The sequence below is a fragment of the Bos grunniens genome, chromosome 2 (assembly GCF_055505025.1).
Source record: "Bos grunniens cultivar Pamir isolate PY7600 chromosome 2, Bosgru_T2T1.0, whole genome shotgun sequence".
NCBI lineage: Eukaryota > Metazoa > Chordata > Mammalia > Artiodactyla > Bovidae > Bos > Bos grunniens.
In genome coordinates this window covers 111,320,114-111,339,346 of record NC_141166.1, presented here as the reverse complement: position 1 = coordinate 111,339,346, position 19,233 = coordinate 111,320,114, and the positions used below count along the sequence as shown (strand labels likewise).

The 19,233-nt window shown below is 40.4% G+C and overlaps 1 protein-coding gene across 2 annotated transcripts in view; it reads right to left on the bottom strand.

Annotated features, from left to right (window-relative positions):
- The window catches only part of GORASP2 (golgi reassembly stacking protein 2), a 71,420-nt gene that overhangs the window by 40,441 nt on the left and 11,746 nt on the right, over positions 1–19,233 (bottom strand). The window lies entirely within an intron of this gene.

The following is a 19,233-nucleotide window of genomic DNA, read 5'->3' as shown; positions in this document are numbered from 1 at the left end:
AGTTTGCTTTCAACATGGAAATGCAAGGTCACACAGACTTTCTCCTGTTTTCTTCTTGAAGTTTTATAGTTTTCCACCTTATAGTTAGGTTGATGATGCATTGTAAGTTAATTTTTGTATAAGGTGTGTGTTGAGGCTTATTTCTTTTGCTTAGGAATGTTCAATTGTCCCAGAACCATGTGTTAAAAAGAGAATCCTTTCTCCATCGAATTGTCTTTGCACCTTTGTCAAAGAAGAAACTTTAGAGCTGGATCTGATCTTCCCAGCAAACAATTTCAATAATAAGGCCCCAAATGAACTAAAGCTCTTGTATTTCTTTCACATTTCATCATCTTTTTATCACCACAAGTATTTTAAACTAATACCTCTATTACTTGAGATAACCTGCATATGTATGTGTGTGTGTGTGTTTTAACAGATAAATGAACTCGCTTAAAGCTTTCCCAGGTTACTTCTTTCAACTGTCTCCTCCATCTGAGTCCTTCTAGTAATTTTATGGGTGTCTAATTTTAGGGAATGAGTCCTTTGGTTAATTTTTACTTGTGGGCTCTTTGAAGATGAAAGGTGCTGGTAGGGCCAGTAATTAGTTCAATAAGAACAATATTGACCTCCTGATATCTGCCTTTCTTGCCAACATATACATGAAAAGGTACTCAACATCATTAATCATTAGAGAAATAGAAATCAAACTACAATGGGGTATAACCTCACACCAGTCAGAACGGTCATCATTAAAAAGTCTACAAACAATAAACACTAGAGAGGGGATGGAGAAAAGGGGACACTCCTACACCGTTTGTGGGAATGTAAATTGGTACAGCTACTATGGAGAACAGTAGGGAGATTCCTCAAAAAAATTAAAATAAAGTTGCCATATGATCCAGAAATTCCACTCCTGGAGGAAACTCTAATTCAAAAAGATATATGCATCCCTGTGTCTATAGCATCCCTCTTCACAATAGCTAAGACATGGAAGCAACCTAAATGGCCATCAATAGAAGAATGGATGAAGAAACATGCAAAGACTACTACTTAACTACAAAAAGGCATGAAATAGTGCCACCTGCAGCAGCATGGATGGACCTAGATATTACCACACTGAGTGAAGTGAGTCAGAGAAAGACAAACATCGTATGTTATTGCTTATATGTGAAATCTAAAAATGATATAAGTGAACTTATTTATGAAATAGTAAGACTCATGGACATAGAAATTTGAAATAGATAAACAAGAACCTACTGTATAGCAAACTATATTCAATATCTTGTAATAAACTATAATGGAAAATAATCTGAAAAAGAATATATGTGTGTGTGTGTGTATATAGCAGATATATATATATATATATATATATATATAGGATAGAGTCACTTTACTGTACACTTGACCTAACACAATGTTGTAAATTAACCATACTTCAATAAAAAAACTATTAAAAAAGCCAACAAACTTGCTGTACCATTTAACACTTCCAAAAAAGAAGTGATTACTAGCGGTATCTTACTCCTGGTTTAAATAGAAATGTATTTAATAATTTATTACTTAACATGATGTTTGCTTTCAGTTTTTGCTAACTAATCTTTCTAATGTTAAGATGGAATCTTCATAAGCCCGCTTTACTTCAAGGTTTTGTTAGGAAAAACTGCTGAATGTCAGCTTATATCAAATGCCTTTGGACATAATTCCACTTAATCCACGTTTTTTCTCATTTAACTTGTTATGGTTATAGGTTTTTTTTTTTAAATGTTGAAACATTTTACATTTCTGAAATAAGTAGTTTTTGGATATTGTATTATTTTTCACCATGCTACTGTATTCCATTTGTATTTTATTTATTTAGAAATTTAAAATCTATTCCTATAACTGAAATTGCTCTGTAGTTTTTTCTCTATTTATCAAGCCCTGTGCCTCTATAGCCTCTATAATTCTATCATAGAGCTTATTACCCTGATGCAAATTGTTTATCTAATTGTGTATGTGTCAACAAGTAGAGAGCAGGGACCAGGTCATATTCGATTTTCTGTTCTTTGTGTCAAGCATGATGCCTGGGACATGGTAGAGTCGCAATGAATCTGTGTTGAATGAAGGACGCAACGGTTTTTGGAAATATTTTCCTTTCATCTAATTGGTTCAGACAGTAAAAAATCTGCCTGCAATGCAGGAGCTGCAGGAGATGTAAATTCAATCCCTGGGTTGGAAAGATGCCCTGGAGGAGGGCATGGCAACCCACTCCAGTATTCTTGCCTGGAGAACCCCATGGACAGAGGAGCCTGGTGGGCTACAGTCCACGGGGTCACAAAGAGTGGGACGTGACTGAAGCGACTTAGCACATGATGGTTGTTAGCCATATATTATCTTTATATCTCTTTTTATCAATGCTATGTTTCTATCTTCAATTATTTGCTTACAGAAATACCATTAGGGAATGTAATACTGCAGTTAAAATGAATAACCCAGAGCCATGCGTATGGATATAGATGCACCTCAAAAGTATCAAGTTAAACAGAAAAGCAAGGATATGTACAGCGGGTCACTATCTACACAAAGGTTTTAAGATTGAAACAATATTGTGCGCTTATGCTATTGAGTCTCAACCCCATCCCAGTTCTTCTATGCACCCTTATGTATGGCAAAGGGCTAGAAACCTGTGAACTATTAATACATGTCGCAGGTTCCCTTATCTACTGGCTCCTAGTTAGGTTGTGCAGGAGATTAGAAAACTGAAGGGAAACACAGTTTTCCTTTCCGTTCCTGGCAGTGCTTCCAGCCCTGGTGGCAGTAGCAGTAATAAGAGGTGGCTGAAAATAAGCATTTCAGTCACATCAGCGGCTGTACTAGCAGCAGTAGTGCCAACTTGTAGCATCCCTACAGGGAAAGCCAAGTAAGCAAACACACTGAGGTCATTTTCCTCTTCTGCCCTACTTCCTGCCAGCACTTTCCACCTGCCAAAACCAACCGGAAATCAGAGGTGAAAAGAATCCAGTGAGGCAGTCTGTACAGTTCAGCTTTCTGAGCTCAAAGAAAGGTACAGAATTGACTTGGAAGGGCGAATGGATGAAACTGGTCATAGCCTCCTCATCCTGTTTACATCTTCAGCCCTTCCTGAACCAATTCGCAGTATTAAATCTCCCTTGTGTCTAATACATAGAGTGGTTTCTGTTTTCCTGACTGCACAATGACTGATTGAGTATAGTTTATGGATATACAGATATGTAGCAAAGGAACAATAACTTGCACGGGAATGATAAACTCTTTGTTCAAGATAATGGCTCCCTCTAGATGGAAGAGAACAGAATGGAACAGGGGACAAGTACATAGGCATCATTTTCCTTATCTGAAATATTTAACTTCTTAAGCTGGAAAGTGAATATATGGATATTTTGTTGTTCTCTATGTTTGTTATATGATTCTCTATTTTTTCATATGCCAGACTATTTTAGTCATCCTCACAATTATCCATATGTTTATATATATATATATGTTCTTATATGGGCTTCTTTGACAGCTCAGTTGGTAAAGAATCTGCCTGCAATGCAGGGGACCCTGGTTTGATTCCTGGGTTGGGAAGATCCCCTGGAGAAGGGATAGGCTACCCACTCCAGTATTCTTGGGCTTCCCTTGTGGCTCAGCTGGTAAAGTGTTTATATATATTTATATATACATATTTTTATACATGTGTTTATATATATATCCAAACACATATGTATGTATGAACAAATGAATGAATGAAAATGAATGAGACCTGACTCTGAATTCTGTCAGTTATCTGAACTAAGTTAAGCTTCTTAAGTTCTCTCAGACTTTGCATCCTCACCCCTAGAATAAAGAATAAAGATAATAGTGTTTACCTTTCAAGACTATTGTGATGATTAAGTGGCATAATATGCAAAATGTCCCAGCATAGTGCCAAGAACATGGCCATAGTTTCCTTCCTCCTGAAACTTCAGGAAGAATAAGGACTTGACTTTGTGATAAACTTTAACTTCCAACAGTTGTGCTGTGTCTCAAGGAGGTGACTTGCTTTCTTTTATTTCTTTTTAAAACCCTTTAATGTTTCTTCTCTGAAGAAACAGAGTGATAGCTGTTCAGTGTAGAAAGTTTGAAAAATATAGAAACATACAGAGATGAAAATTAAAATACCATGGTAGTTCTTTCCCTCCTAAGTGCTTAAAAATTAGAACAACACTGTATAGGTCTCTGACAGTTCTTTAACTTCACAACACAAGGGAAACATTTTCCAGTCTCATATATTCTATGGTATCACTTCTGCTGGCTGTATAATATTCAGGTGGCTGGGATGGCTGGGTTTTTCTAATACTTCACAACTAAAATTACCACTGTAATAAACTTCTTTGTTGATAAGTCTTTGCCCACATTTCTTATTATTTCCTTGGACAAAATATTTGTGGGAATCTTGAAAGTTATGACCAACCTAGATAGCATATTGAAAAGCAGAGACATTACTTTGCCAACAAAGGTCCATCTACTCAAGGCTATGGTTTTTCCAGTGGTCATGTATGGATGCGAGAGTTGAAGTGTGATGAAAGCTGAGCGCTGAAGAATTGATGCTTTTGAACTGTGGTGTTGGAGAAGACTCTTGAGAGTCCCTTGGACTGCAAGGAGATCCAACCAGTCCATTCTAAAGGAGATCAGTCCTGCGTGTTCCTTGGAAGGAATGATGCTAAAGCTGAAACTCCAGTACTTCGGCCACCTCATGTGAAGAGTTAACTCATTGGAAAAGACTCTGATGCTGGGAGGGATTGGGGGCAGGAGGAGAACGGGACGACCCAGGGTGAGATGGCTGGATGCATCACCGACTCGATGGACATGAGTTTGAGTGAACTCTGGGAGTTGGTGATGGACAGGGAGGCCTGGTGTGCTGCAATTCATGGGGTCGCAAAGAGTCGGACACGACTGAGCGACTGAACTGAACTGAACTGGTCATACTGCATGTACATTTGATGGCATCTTATGCCTTTGGCTATCTCGCTTTCAAGAAAGATTGTACAAAAGAAAGAAAGTCTGTGCCAACTGATACGGCCTTTAGTAGTGTTGGAGTGTGCCACTTTACCACATCGGGAAGTTACTTTAAGAGAGAAATTAGACCAGGCATAGATTTAATAGAGGAATCTTCTACAATTGATTCTAACTAGTTTGCTGTTTAAAAAATAACAGCAAAGAGCCACATCTTCACAGAGCAGAGAACTTCCATAGGCCACTGAAATCCGGCACTAACAGGATGCTGTGCAGAGGGATTCCAGTGATGCTTTTAAGGGTTAACTTCTATTTGGAAACAACTAAACATTGACATAAGCTAAAGGTGGTTTGGGATCCCACTGACCTGCGGGTCCACTAAATGTGACTGATAGTGATATACTACTTGGAAAACAAGCCAAGTAGTCCATTCCTAGGTGAGGGCTGACACTTGGGTTTCCTGGGTCTTGAACATTCAGTTTCTAACTTTTCTCTCCGTCCGGATTGAAGGTCTTAGACCCACTCTAAACTGGTTAAATGGGGGGAAAAAAGGAAGATAGCAAAAAAAATTACAGCTAATAAGAGCTTTCATTCTTTGTTAATTAATTTCTGCTACTCTAACCCTCTGGCACCTGCCAGCCTCGGTGTATTGGAGCCAGTGATTTTCAAAAATAATTAGTTAACGAGCTGCTCTCTGTGACAGGATGCTGAAAACTTCACAGCCTCCCAGCCATAATTAGTAGCACACACAAAGTGGGAAAGTGTCACTTGCTGATAAACAGAATATCCTCATCTTGTTGACACAAGAATCCTGCCCATATGTGAAAGTGATGCTCTATTGAGTCAAAGAAGATGTATGACTAGGTTTACAAAATGGAAGTAAATTGAAGAACAAGTACCAATCTTGGAAATGATGTCCCTAGGCTAAAATCAGACCTCTGCTCAAAAGTCCCAAAATCATTGTGTTAAAATGTTGGTAAGGATTCATGGCAAAGTGTCAGGCAACCTTAGAGAGTCAGTCATTACAGCCAAAGTAGGGCATTGACTTTCCATCCTTTGATAATGATAATAAAAAGGAATTATGGGGAGTCAAACACTAAATTGGCAGCCACTCTCTCTGAGTTCAGATTGGGCAGGATTTTTCAGCATGGATTTCTTAAAGGAGATACAAATGAAGTCTGGAAATGGCTTAGTGGCTGTGAGGAAGTAACGAATCTGAGCAGGTAAAATCACATATAAATGTGGGGTTTCCCTCAAGGGACCTTCATTCTATTTTAAGATGAATTTAAGTGATAAAAAGTCAAATGTGTTTTTTTCATTTTAATGTTTATAAATTTATTGTAAGTCATATTTAACCATTTGACTAGCAATCAAAACCTTCATTTTATATTTATAACAATAGTGTATGTTTTATTTCAAAATAATGCTTTTAGGTTTAAAAAAATGAGACCGAGTGTGAAAATTAATGAAATAGGAATTTAGGTGGAATGTGGTTCTGCCTCAAATTGAAAATTTGGAACGTTGGGGAAATTTTCAACATAACTATCTTCAGTTCAGTTCAGTTCAGTCTCTCAGTCGAGTCCGACTCTTTGCGACCCCATCAATCTCAGCACTCCAGGCCTCCCTGTCATCACCAACTCCCGGAGTTCACTCAGACTCACGTCCATCGAGTCAGTGATGCCATCCAGCCATCTCATCCTCTGTCGTCCCCTTCTCCTCCTGCCCCCAATCCCTCCCAGCATCAGGGTCTTTTCAAATGAGTCAGTTTTTTGCATCAGGTGGCAAAAGTATTGGAGTTTCAGCTTCAGCATCAGTCCTTCCAATGAATATTCAGGACTAATTTCCTTTAGGATGGACTAGTTGGATCTCCTTGCAGTCCAAGGGACTCTCAAGAGTCTTCTCCAACACCACAGTTCAAAAGCATCAATTCTTCAGTAGTCAGCTTTCTTTATAGTCCAACTCTCGGATCCATACATGACTACTGGAAAAACCATAGCCTTGACTAGATGGACTTTTGTTGGCAAAGTAATGTCTCTGTTTTTAAATATGCTGTCTAGGTTGGTCATAGCTTTTCTTCCAAGGAGCAAGCATCTTTTTATTTCATGGCTGCAGTCACCATCTGCAGTCATTTTGAAACTCCAGAAAATAAAGTATGTCACTGTTTCAATTGTTTCCCCATCTATTTGCCATGAAGTGATGAGACTGGATGCCATGATCTTAGTTTTTTGAATGTTGAATTTTAAGCCGACTTTTTCACTCTCCTCTTTCAATTTCATCAAGAGGCTCTTTAGTTCTTCGCTTTCTGCTATAAGGGTGGTGTCATCTGCATATCTGAAGTTATTGATAATTCTCCCGGCAATCCTGATTCCAGCTTGTGCTTCTTCCAGCCCAGTGTTTCTCATGATGTACTCTGCATATAAGTTAAATAAGCAGGGTGACAATACACAGCCTTGACATACTCCTTTTCCTATTTGGAGCCAGTCTGTTGTTCCATGTCCAGTTCTAACTGTTGCTTCCTGACCTGCATATAGGTTTCTCAAGAGGCAGGTCAGGTGGTCTGGTATTCCCATCTCTTTCAAAATTTTCCACAGTTTATTGTGATCCACACAGTCAAAGGCTTTGGCATAGTCAATAAAGCAGAAATAGATGTTTTTCTGGAACTCTCTTGCTTTTTCAGTGATCCAATGGATGTTGGCAATTTGATCTTTGGTTCCTCTGCCTTTTCTAAATCCAGCTTGAATATCTGGAAGTTCTCAGTTCACATACTGTTGAAGGCTGGCTTGGAGAATTTTGAGCATTACTTTGCTAGCGTGTGAGATGAGTGCAATTGTGCGGTAGTTTGAGCATTCTTTGGCATTGCCTTTCTTTGGAATTGGAATGAAAACTGACCCTTTCCAGTTCTGTGGCCACTGCTGAGTTTTCCAAATTTGCTGGCATATTGACTGCAGCACTTTCACAGCATCATCTTTCAGGATTTGAAATAGCTCAACTGGATTCTATCACCTCCACTAACTTTGTTCCTAGTGATGCTTCCTAAGGCCCGCTTGACTTCTCATTCCAGGATGTCTGGCTCTAGGTGAGTGATCACACCATCATGATTATCTGGGTCATGAAGATCTTTTTTGTATAGTTCTTCTGTGTATCCTTACCACCTCTTCTTAATATCTTCTGCTTCTGTTAGGTCCATACCATTTCTGTCCTTTATTGAGCCTATCTTTGCATGAAATGTTCCCTTGGTATCTCTAATTTTCTTGAAGAGATCTCTAGTTTTTCCCATTCTATTGTTTTCCTCTATTTCTTTGCATTGATCACTGAGGAAGACTTTCTTATCTCTCCTTGCTACTCTTTGGAACTCTGTATTGAAATGAGTATATCTTTCCTTTTCTCCTTTGCCTTTCTCTTCTCTTCTTTTCTCAGCTATTTGTAAGGCCTTCTCAGACAACCATTTGCCTTTTTGCATTTCTTTTTCTTGGGGATGGTCTTGATCATTGCCTCCTGTACAATGTCATGAACATCTGTCCATAGTTCTTCAGGCATTCTATCAGATCTAATCCCTTGAATCTATTTATCACTTTCACTGTATAATCGTAAAGGATTTGATTTAGGTAATAACTGAATGGTCTAGTGGTTTTCCCTACTTTCTTCAATTTAAGTCTGAATTTGGCAATAAGGAATTCATGGTCTGTGCCACAGTTAGCTCCTGGTCTTGGTATTGCTGACTATATAGAGTTTCTTCATCTTTGGCTGCAAAGAATATAATCAATCTGATTTTGGTATTGACCAGAGTCTTCTCTTGTGTTGTGGGAAGAAGGTGTTTGCTATGACCAGTGTGTTCTCTTTGCAAAACTGTGTTAGCCTTTGACCTGCTTTGTTTTGTACTCTAAGGCCAAACAGAGAATGTTGCTAACTAAACTATGGCCCTTGCTTTCCTAGCACTTAGAATTTGTTTTGTATTCAGTGAAAGCTCTCTTTTATTCTCCCTAGGTGCAATTTTAAAAATCATATATTACAGTACTCTGTTTCTGTGCCTTTCCATTTATACAGTAACTTTTAATCTAAATCATACTGTAATCTATTTGAAGGCATTTGAACAACGATAAATTTCATGTCTTATGGTACTGACAATGTACGTAAGTCAATTAAAGAGACAGCTGAGCTCTTCTGACCACGTTTGCTCACAAAAAGGCAACGGCAAAGCTTTCTAGCTGCATCGACTTCAGAAGCACAAAAAGGTTAAAAAAATAATGCTCGCCTTAGAATCTGTGACATACAATAACACCTTTTAAAGGTCAGTAGGAATTGTTTCTTTTCTTGTGCCCCAGGCCTTTTTTTTTCCCCCAAGAGCAGATATCACCAACAAAGGTGAGGTAATTTAGAAAGTCTTAAAGGAAATAGCAAGTTGGCTATCAGAGCCCTGTGACCCTTCACAGATGCACCAGGTCCTGACTGGCCCCAGCCTAGCTGGCGCAGCAGCGGGATTTCACACAGCGACGCATCACACAATTCTGATGTACGTGCAAAATCCCCAGCCACCTCGAGGGCAGAGTTTACGTAAGATTCACCTCTGTGGCTTCATCACTCACATCATACCTTGCACAAAACAAGTAATAGATGAATCATAGTTGACAGGACAATTAGTTGTAGACAATTTACAATCTCCTTTCTCAATGAAATACTGATCTTTCAGTAGTGATAGTCTTTAATAAATGCTCACTATGAGGAGTACTACGAAGGTATACTATAAGCCAGGGCACTATTCTAACTGCTTTACATTTGTCAGCTAAGTTACGAACAACCCCAAGGTAGATCCTGTCATTATTCCTATTTTATATATGGGGAAACTGAGGCACAGAGCAGTCAATTAACTTTCCCAGGATCACACACCCGTGAGATGTCAGAGCTATATTTGAACCCAGGCAATTTGATGTAGCATTCATGCACCAAGCCATTATAGTTTATTACCTCTACCATATAACACAGAAGAGCTATAATAAAAGAATAAAAATGCATATGATTGTCTAAATCCACAGCTACTCAGTAAATGTACAAAGCAAACCATGCTCCCTGGCTTCTCAATAAACATTTGTTTATTGGTATTCAAAGAGTGAGGCAAGAAGAAGTACCCCACAGTGTGTTAAAATGAACAACAACAAAACCCACGCTGGCAGCAAATGTGTTGGAGAGGGAAGGAAGACTGATCCTAAAGCTTTGACCATGAAATTGAGGCAAAATGTCAAACCAAAACAAAAAGTTTCAGGCTCTCCAAAATTCACTGACAAGGGAGTGCTTACATGAGCTCACCAAGGGTTAAGTCCAAGCCTGATCCTGTCCCCACAGCCCTGAGACAATGTTTAGAGAACTACAGCCGTGATTTACCTTGAACTGAAATCAAGTATTATGAAATCTCAAGTTAGGCATCTGGATTCTGGCAGGCGGTGGTGAATACTATGTTAGGGAAGTTAATTAAACTGAGGAATTGACTTTTTCTTTTTTTAAGAAATGGCCATTGGGTGTTAATCTGCTGTAAAGAAGAAAGCAGGAAGCCAAGGGAATCCATAAAAGAGCTTTGCCCTGTAAGCACAGTTGCCTCACCTCTGACCTCCATAACTGAGAACGATTTTGGCTCCTGCAATACTCTCTGTGAAGTTAGCAGCTTGAATCACTGTCACCAGCAAATGAGTTTTCTCTACCGAGAATGAATTCTCCTGAACTGCTGAAACAAAGGTCTATGTTCCTGAAAGGCAATTATTTATTTGGAAGATGGCTAGAGATACTGCAAAATCTGTTCCCCACCCCCATCTCCTGGCCTGGAAGGTGCTTGCTGTGGCATTCAGCCGCTGGCCCTGGTGGTTCAATGGTAAAAAAATCCACCTGCTAATGCAGGCGATGTGGGTTCAATCCCTGGGACTGGAAGATCCCCATGGAGGAGCAAATGGCAACCAACTTAAAAAACTCCATGGGTAGAAGAGCCTGGCGGGTTACAGTCCACAGAGTCACAGTCAGAAACAACCGACAACACACACACCCCTATATAGAATAAAACACACAGAAAGGAAGAACTGGCCTGGCAAGTGACAAGCCCAGGGTGAAAGGTGAAACCTGCCTTATAAACACAGGGACACATGAAATGTGGGACTTATTTATTGTACTGCTGCTGCTGCTAAGTCGCTTCAGTCGTGGCCGACTCTGTGCGACCCCATAGACGGTAGCCCACCAGGCTCCCCCGTCCCTGGCATTCTCCAGGCAAGAACACTGGAGTGGGTTGCCACTTCCTTCTCCACTACTCCATACCTTTGAGATACTCCGTGTAACTGAATTATTGTTTTTTTTTTTTTTGCACCAGGTATTTGGGGGCAGGCAAGAAAGAGGGACTGAACTGTACTGATTTTGAAATCTGAGTCCGCCATAGTGAATTACTGAACAGCTGCCACAAGGAGTATCCACAAGTTTCCATCTCTCTCATGTCAGTAGTCTGGAGATTTCACATTAAAAAGTTATAATGCACATCACTGTAAAAACCAATAGATGTTCCACAACCACTGCTAATACTATTTCTATCACCAGTCAGCACAAACTCTTGATAAGTTTGCCTTTTGCGAAAACATATTCCCCTCTGGCAAGTTGGCTGGGAATGGCAACCCACTCCAGTAATTCTTGCCTGGAGGATGCCATGGACAGAGAAGCCTGGCGAGCTACTTTCCATGGGGTCGCAAAGAGTCAGACACGACTGAGCAACCAACACTATACTAAGGGTAATATCACTTCCTCTGGCTCCAAGGAAACCATTGAAAGCATTGTTGCAAATCCTCCTGGCATCTCCAGGTCCTGTCTAATCACCTGGTTTTATACAAACAACATATCCTTTGGAGAAGGGGTCCCTCTCCATCCATTTCAGACCCTATTTCATTTACTGTTCTGATTATGGGTCCTATTTCAAACAAAATACTCCTAGTTTGCTGAATGCTGAAAATGGAATGCTTTTGAAGAAACAAAGACCAAACAGTTACATAAGTAATGATAGTTCTGCTGGACACTTATCTATTTTGGCAAGGGCAGTCCCTGGCTCAAAGGAAATGCTCAACAAACATTTATCAGATGACAAAAGCAGAAATGTATGGTGGATCTCAGTGATGCAGCTGGATACTTTGGAGACACCCAACCCCACGCCATTACTCATTGTTTCTTCTGATGACTTTTTCGCAAAGATGGCTCCTGAACTGCTCTGGGTCTTCCAGTGCCCTGACCCTGCTGTGACAGCCCAGGTTCCATTAGACACCTGGAAAACTGCTTCAGTTTCCCCCACATTTTTAGGGGCATTATTTGTGTATGCCCTCTCTGTGTTCTGGTGCGGGCTACCCAGTGGGTAAGAGCACAGGATGAGGTTTTGGGGAGCACAGGGGCCTATCCATTAGCTCCAAACCTCCCATGGTGACTCCCTCCTCTTCACCCCTTCACCTGTCATGTCTTATCCATCTGTCATGTTAAGGGGGCAGCAGTTATGCCTATGCATAAGAGAGTCCAGAGACAGTCTCAAGGGGAAAATGGACAAAGGACACAGAAAGGTTTCTAGGGAAAACACACAAATGTCCAAGAAAAATACACAAAAAGAGCAGATCCTATTGTTTATCAAAGAATGCTAAATTACCAGTAATAGGATGTACCTATGAAAGACAAGGGCTTCCCAGGTGGCGTTAGCGGTAAAGAACCCGCTTGCCTACACAGGAGACATAAGTGGTGTGGGTTCGATCCCTGGGTGGGGAAGATCCCCTGGAGAAGGGAATGGCAACCCACTCCAGTATTCTTTCCTGGAGAATCCCATGGACAGAGGAGCCAGGTGGGCTATAGTCCATAGGATTGCAAAGAGTTGGAACGACTAAAGCAACTTAAGCACAGCACAGCACAGCATGAAAGACAAAAAGTAAACAGAATGAGGGAAAGTGAATTCTTACTGTTTGAGGTATGTAAATTTATACAATTTACTAGAGGATAATTTTATGTATAAAATGTATAATGTATTTTATGTATAAAAATCCCTAAAAAGAAGTTTACTCTTAAACTCAGGGGTTTCACTCCTAGGAAATTTCCTAAGGAAAAAGAAATGAGACAAAGTGTATATCCATGGATGTTCAACACAACAGTATTTACAGTAGCAAAAAATGGGAATTTGGTTAAAATTTGCTACTTTTTTAGAATACTATGTGATCATTACCATATAAATATATATGTGTATATATTTGAGAAGTAAAGATGTTTTAAATATTGTCTTCAGTGAAAAAGTAGACCACTGATCAGATGTGATCTATCTGATCTAGACCACAGATCAGATTTTGCAAATATATTTCTAACATATTTATGCTTAGATAAAAGTCTATTAGCATATATACAAAATATTAAGAGTGGTGAGAATATGGAAGATTTACAGTTTAATCTTTCTGCTAATGTGTATGTGTTCTTTCTGGCAAAATATATACATTAATTAGTATTTAAATACTATTTAATTAAGAAACAGTGCTATTTAAGTAAGAAAAAATAATTGGTCATGTGCAGTGAAAAAAAATAGATGTTTTCATTTATAAAATAAATGAACATAAATAAAAATAAAATCTACTATAAAATACTATAAAATTAGTTTTTTAAATTAATTTTTTATTGAAGGATAATTGCTTTACAGAATTTTGCTATTTTCTGTCAAACCTTGACATAAATCAGCCATGAGTATACATATATCCCCTCCCTTTTAAAGCTTGCTCCCATCTCCCTCCCCACCCAAGCCCCTCTAGGTTGATACAGAGCCCCTGTTTGAATTTCCTGAGCCATACAGAAAATTCCCGTTGGCTATCTATTTTACATATGGTAATATACATTTCCGTGTTCCTCTTTCCATGCATCTCACCCTCTCCTCCCCTCTCCCCGTGTCCATAGTCTATTCTCTATGTCTGTTTCTCCACTGCTGCCCTGTAAGTAACAGTATTTTAAAGCTGAAAGCTTTCTTAAATTTTCTTTTCTTATTTTACAAGTAAGTGGACTGAGGCCCTGCGATGTTAACTGACTTGCTCGAAAGTGAGGGGCAAGTCAGAGTGAGGGGCTGAAAAGGAAAAACCTACCCAATTTTCTGTCTCAGGAAAAACCCAGTTCTCCCCTACTCTTGTGTCTTTCTTTACTCTCCTGCCAATTTTCCCTGGTGGCTCAGGTGGTAAAGCGTCTAGCTATAATGCAGGTAGACCCAGGTTCAATCCCTGGGTCAGGAATATCCCCTGGAGAAGGAAATGATAACCCACTCCAGTACTCTTGCCTGGAAAAATCCCATGGACGGACGAGCCTGGCAGGCTACAGTCCATGGGGTTGCAATGAGTTGGACATGACTGAGCGACTTCACTTTCTTTCTTTTTTTTCTTACTCTTACACAGAACACTTCACTTCTGGTCCCCAAATTTGCGGAAGTTTTCCCCCACACCAAGCAATTCTCTGCAATGTGAGCCAGGAGTCCAGCAACTTAACCAAATTCTGAAACTATCCGCTGGAAACAGCATCAGTTCCCACTGGTTTTTAAGGGTGTGGTCCTGCGAGCCTGCTGCCACCCCACCTATCAACTGCAAGTAGTAGGTCCCCGGTTATTCACAACTTCTGTCCAGTTTGCCTACAAGTAAGTGGTTCCCATAACCCTCTCCTCAGCTTTGGTTAATTTGCTAGAGGCCCTCACAGAACTCAGGGAAACATGTTTACCATTTTCTTAGAGGAGATGATAAAGGATACAGTAGAATAGCCGGATGAAGAGATACATAAGTGTGGGGACTGGGGGGTTCCCACACACAGGAGTCTGTATCCCCATGGAGCTGCAGTGCATCAACTCTTTATGCGGATATGTTCACCAACCTGGAAACTCTATGAACTCGGTAGCATCATCACATAGGCATCCCTTTTGCTTCTCAAGAGAATGGGAGTGGGGGCTGATAATTCCAGGCTTCTAATCATGGCTTGGTCTGTCTAATAACCAGCATTCATCCAGGAGCCTATCCAGAGCTGCCTCACTGGAACAAAAGACACTCCTATTACCCAGGAAATTATAACGGTTTCAGGAGTACTGTGTCAGGAACCAGGGGCAGAGACCAACATAAATATTTCTTACTATACATCATAATATCACAGGGGCAGAGTCGGTCAGAATTTGAACCCGGGGCAGCAGCTTACTGCTCTTTTTAAAGCGACACGGGACCTCTGAAGGGGGCCCACTGCCACAGGAGGGCTGTGTGGCTTATGCAGCCGGGTCTGTGGGCACAGCCATTCACTGGCGCTCAGTAGATCTTGAAAATGACCCAGACCACAGCCTACTGAACAGCTGAAAGAAAACTCTCAGAGCATGAAAAAATGCCCCACCAGTCTGCCTGACAAGCTGTATTTTCCCATGCGGCAGATGAAATTCTCTCCAGAAAAATGCTGTACTATAAAGGACTCCTTTCTCTGAGGTGTCAGTGACATCTTTCATAGAGAATGCTCAAAGGTGATGAACTAGACAGCAAGAATAATTAAGCAAGCTCCTCAGCCACGAGGAGACTAAATGGACCAGTTTCCATTCAATGCAGGTTGGAACCAATGAATAGATCAGCCAAGATCAATAAAAGAAAAAAAGTAATTAGAGATTCTCAATGAGGTGTGTTGCCCTTGCCATGAGGTTAGTTCTCGAGGTGACATCGAGAGGCCTCACTAATTCAACTTTGGGATCGGGGTGACACTTTGAATTGATCCCTACATCTTCACATCTTTATATCTATATAGGGGGTAATTAGCCTACATGTGGCAGAGCTCTTAGGTGGTGCAGCCTCCCCTTGTCCCTCCACCCAGCCTCTTTCTATTACTCCCAGCCTCCCTTAAGCTTCCTCCAGGGACTTGGACCAGAATCCAGTCAGATTTAAAATCATCTTCTTCTGGTCAGGCAAAGGGCCATCTTAACATCTTTGCACTGGCTAGAGGAATATTTCAGCTCAATAACAATAAAATCTACTGAGTTGATCTGGCAGCTATATATTTTTCCTGAACTGGTCTTCTGTGCTTTTTCCTTGAATTGATCATTTTTCCTTGCTAGCCAAGGGACCTTGGGCTAGGAGGGCTCAAGGATGCCTGGGGAATTTATCCACATGGTGAACCCTACTTGCATTAGTTTGGATTAGATTAGGCTGCATATACAGAAGAATATGCATAGTATCTGGCTTAAATTGAGAACAGTTTCTCATCAGTGGTTCTCTATCCTGGCTCTACCTGACTGTTATCTGGGGGGCTTAAAACTACTGATGCTTGAACTTCAGCCACAGAGATTCTGATTCTGCAGGCCCTGGGTGTTAGATTTTTTAAAAAAAACAACCCACTATATTCAATTGCTTTTAACCTTGGTGACACATTAGAATTACCTGGGGGTGCTTAAAAAAGAAATGCCCTGCTGAGCTGATTCAATTGGCCTGTGGAGGGGCTCAAGCATGGGTAGTTTTAAAGCTATCTTGGGTGACCCTTATGTGCAGCCAGGGTTGAACTCCACTGACCTAGACACTCTAAATGAGCCTGAATGACCTGACCCGGAGAAGTGCAAGAGTATTGAAAATACAAATGAAATCACTGAACCCCTCTGACCATCTTTAAGGAACTGTGAAGAATGTTTTGGAGGAATATTAGGGATGGTTTTGGAAAGGTCTGAGATGAGCAAATATGATTCCATTTTTCAAAAAGTCAAAAAAAAAAAGATGCTCTAATCTGTAGTCCTGGCATTTTGGCATTAAGCCTCAACAATATTTCTTTCTATTAAAATTATGGTTTATTGGAAGGTTCCAATATGTGCTTACACAGGTTCAGCAAGAAAATGATGCACCAAACTAATTCCTTATTGCAAAAGGGCTGCCTGATTTTCAGACAAAGGGTGTGTGTGTATGAGTTCATTAAATTTTAAAAGGCATATGGCAAAAGTGTGTGTGTGTGTGTTAAGGTAAGGATCCTCAGGTATGGAAGATCCATGTTTCTCAAGCTTTGTTGTGCAGTGAACTCCCTGAGGATCTTGCTAAAACACAGATTCTGAAGGTCTGGAGTGGCCTGAGAATCTGCATTTTCACGGGCTCCACTGTGGTGTCCAAGTCCTGACTCTACTTTTTAAGCAGCAAGGGTGCAGACTGCGAAATAGTATACTTTGTGGGTTAGTAAGCAATTAAATAACTGTCTCAAAAGAAGATTGGCCAATGGGTCATTGTCATTATGGGGGGAGTTTTCTGTGGTTAGGATCTTGTTTTATTTAAGAATATTAACAGTGGCTTAGACTTGGCTCAGATGGTAAAGCGTCTGCCTACAATGCAGGAGACCTGGGTTTGATCCCTGGGTCGGGAAGATCCCCTGAAGAAGGAAATGGCAACCCACTCCAGTATTCTTGTCTGGAAAATCCCATGGATGGAGGAGCCTGGTAGGGTACAGTCCATGGGGTTGCAAAGAGTTGGACTCGACTGAGCAACTTCACTTTTAGACATTTATAGGATGCTTATCAAATTTTCTAATGATATGAAACGAGAGAGCTAATGACTGAAGCCAAATAGCTTTAAACAGGGTCTTTTTCTCTGACCCAGCAAGGAGAGATGGCTCATATCACATTCTTTTAGAACCTACTTTCTGACTGGCCATATAACTAACTAGATAAGTGATCGTAGGCAAATCATTTACTCTCTTGGCTCCCAGTCTCCTCTGTAAAATGAATGCGATTATTAGTTTGAATTCTGTAACTTGCATGTGACAGGAAATTCAGCTCAAACTACAGTAGTCTCTCATCTCTGAGGGATATTAACACATTCCAAGAACCCCAGTGCATGCCTGAAACCACAGATAGTACCCAATCCTATATACAATACTATGTATTTCCCTATGTACACACACCAGTGATAAAGTTTAATTTATAAATTAGGTAGAGAGATTAATAACTAAATAAAAATAGAGCAATTACAATGATATACTGTAATAAAAGCTATGCAAATATGGTCTCTAAATATCTTACTGTATTAATTTAATGCCTTTCCCATTTTAACAACATTTATCATGCATGATGGCCATAACTTTTGCAATCTGAGGTATAACAGCAAAACCGCCTACATTTTTTCTCCCTTGTCATGATTTCATGGAGAAAAGGTTGGTTTTTACCTAGATCTTAGCAGCCTTAGCATATAATAATTTTTCTTCTTTCCTTATGAAGTGGATAATTTTCACCTTTTCACTTGAAGCACTTTGCAGGCTTTTCTTTGGCAGATCCAAACTGCTAGTATTACTACCCTTGTGCTTGGGAACTTATAAGTAAGTAAAATAAGAGTGACCTGAACATAGACACAGTGAAAACAAAGATGGCTAAGTGGCTACTGAGCAGGATACGCTGGAGAAAGGGAGAATTCCCACCCCAGGCAGATGGAGCAAGACAGCATGACTTCATCATACTACTCAGAAAGGCACACAACTTAAACCTTATGAATTGTTTATTTCTTGACTTTTCCATTTAATATTTTCAGACTGAGGTTGAACATGGGTAACTGAAACTGCAGACAGAGAAACTGTGGATAATGGAGTGGGGGTATGGTAGTTTGAGGGGAAAAAAGGAAAAAAGGCTTCTTTGGGCATAGTTAGATCCAGTAGGTCAAACTGTATTATTAAGGTTCTCCCTCCTTGTCTCCTTCTTCTTCCATCTCTGTGCTCTACAGCAGCTGTCCCCAACCTTTCTGGCACCAGGGATCAGTTTCATGGAAGACAATTTTTCCATGGATGGGGAGGGGGATGGTTTTGGAATGGTTCAAGTGCATTACATTCATTGCACATTTTATTATTATTATTGCATCAGCTCCACCTTAGATTATCAGACATTAGATCCCAGATGTTGGGGACCCCTGTTCTACAGGACCACCCTTGTCTTCAGCCCTGCAGTCTTTCTCATGCCATGGGGAAGAGGGCATCTGGCAGCCTCAGGGTTTGTTAGTTTAACAGGACATATCTATCAGAGAAAGGACTCTGAGTGGTCCTGCGGGGGTCGCTTATCCACCTCTGCACCAATCACTGAGGACAGGCTAGAATAGATTCAGTCACAACTGTATATTCACCTCTGAGGATGAAGGGACAGGTCACCAGAAGGGACACCCCAGTCCTGCACTGACTAGAAAAGGGTAGGTTTCCCCAAAGAAATGATGCTGAGTGACTCAACACATCCAGGTAGATAGCCAGCACATCCTCACAACTAAACCTCACAGAATGATGAGGGCA